Below are 2618 nucleotides of genomic sequence, written 5' to 3' on the forward strand. Positions count from 1 at the left end.
TTTGTATATTCTCCATCTCTTAGTCTCTCTGAGCTCTAGTTTGGATATCTTCTAGTTAACTAATACTCTCTTCAGCTCTGTCTAATAGGCTGATTAATCCATCCCTAAATTTAAATTTTTTTTTTTACTATTATACTTTTTAATTCTAGATGTATTTTTATCTAATCTGTTTGATAAAATTTTATATCTTGTTTCTTCATCATATGAAAACTTATATTTCTTTAAACACACTAAACATTAAACATATTCTATCTGATAATTCAAATACCCGAGATCCTTTTGGGTCTGTTTTTGTGATCTGTTGTTTCTGCTGGCCTCACTCATGGCCCCCTGTTTCTTTATATTCTTAGGGATTTTCATTTATGAGCTTAAAACATTATCTGAAGGAATACTTTGAGACTTGGGTTGAACTAACACTCTTCTTACATTTGTTTCTCCTGGTTGCTTTATGGGTAGTAAAAGCCTTACCGATTTTGGGTACTGTCAAGTCAATTCCAACACATAGCAACTCCACGTGACAGAGTGCAACTGCCCATAGGGTTTTCTTGGCTGTAATCTTTACAGAAGCAATCTCCAGGTCTTTCTCCCACGGAGCCACTGGGTTGGTTCGAACTAGCAACCTTTTGGTTAGCAGCCTAGTACTTAACCATTGTGCTACCAGAGCTCCTTAAATTCTTCCTTTGGTGTAGTATGAATTATTTTTTCCCTTCCATTTACCATCAGGTCAAGATAGGTGCATTTTTGTACTTTCTTTTTCATTTCTTCTCCCATTATTTTATAATAAAAACTTGCAAACATAAAAAAAAGTTGAAAGCACTGTACAGTGAATATTCCTATACCCACCACCTACCTTCTACAATACACATTTTAATGTATTTGCTTTATCACATATCTACCCACGTATCCATTCATCTGTCCATCTATCACTCCAACTTGTTTTTTATGCATTTTAAAGTATGTTTTACTCCTAAACACTTTAGCACACATATTTTTAACTGAGTCAATATTTGTTTACAGTCGGAGGATAAAGGTTAAACACATTGAAATACACAGACCTTAATCCTGTAAGTTTCAGTCTTATCAAGATATAGATCATTAACATAGCCCCAGAAACTTCCCTCAGGCCCGTCTCTGCCCTCATCTCCAACCCCAGAGGCATCAAAGTTCTGATTTTTTTCCTCATTAGATCAGTTTTACTGGTTCTAGAATTTCATATAAATGGAATCATACAGTATGTACTCTTTTGTGTGAGGCTCCTTTCACTCATTTTAGTGTTTTTGAGATTTATCCATGTTGTTTCATGTATCAGTAGTTCATTTCTTTTTATTGCTAACTAGTATTCTATTGTATACATATACCACATTTTGTTTATCCATTCTTCTGTTGATGAACACTTGGGACATTTCCAGTTTGGGGCTATTATAAATAAAGCTTCTTGAACATTCCCATACAAGTCATTATTTGGGCATATGTTTTCATTTCTCTTGGGTAAAGACCTCGGGAGTAGAATTGCTGGGTCATAGGGTAGGGTTATGTTTAGTTTTATATGAAATTGCCAGACTTTCCTCCAAAGTGTTATACCATGTTATATTCCCACCGACTTTGTATGGGAGCACCTGCTTTCTCTGTTAGTGGTTCCATTTCTCTCTCTGCACTGTGGTTTTATTTCTCATGAATCCTTTAAGATTCATCTCTTTGGGATCTAAGCTTTATAGGGAGGGTTTCCTATTATCCTCCCACCCTGGATGAACCCTAGACATTATCTCCTTTTTTGTGCTCTCAGTATCTATCAAAACAGAGGTTAAAATTCTGTAGAGTTGAGCCAATACCCTTAGAATAAAAATCAGTTTCAGGGATGAACTCCTAAGATTCCTACTTTTATTTTGTTTTGGCATCTGCAATTCTTTACTCTTTTGAAGGTCTGTAAAACTTTAAAAACATAAAAGTATCCAGAATTTTTAGTTGTTTTCAAAGGGAGAGTCATTCAGGAAATCTAGTGTGTCATGCTATCCCAAGTGGAAGTCTTTGGAATATACTTCAAAAAATGTAAATCAGACCGTGTCATACCTCTGATTAAAGATTTCCAATGGCTTCGTGTGGCACTTAGAACAAAACCTTAACTTCCTATTATGACATTCGAAGCCTTGCATGGTATGACCTGTGCTTACTTCCTTGAACTCATTTTGAAACATTACTCCTGCCATGTTGGCTTTTCTTCCTGTTCTTTGAGCACACCCAGCTTTTCTCCATCTTAAACCCAAACCAGTTGCTGTCGAGTTGATTTTGACTCATGGCGACCACTTGTGCTTCAGAATAGAATTGTACTCCAGAGGACTTTCAATAGCTGTGTCCTTTTGGAAGCAGATCACCAGGCTTTCTTATGAGGTGCCTCTGGGTGGATTCAAACCACCAACCTTTCAGTTAGTAGCTGAACACTTAGGTGTTTGTGCCACCCAGGGACTCCATCTTGGGGCACAGCTAATTCCTCTGCTTAGCAGCCTCTTTCTCATCTTTCATGTTCCAGAGAGACATCCCCTGACCATCCAATCTGAAGTAGTTCTCCACCCCACAAATTACTCTTTATGTTATGTTACTTTATGACAACCCTCATCACCATA

The sequence above is a fragment of the Elephas maximus genome, chromosome 1, assembly GCF_024166365.1.
Source record: "Elephas maximus indicus isolate mEleMax1 chromosome 1, mEleMax1 primary haplotype, whole genome shotgun sequence".
NCBI lineage: Eukaryota > Metazoa > Chordata > Mammalia > Proboscidea > Elephantidae > Elephas > Elephas maximus.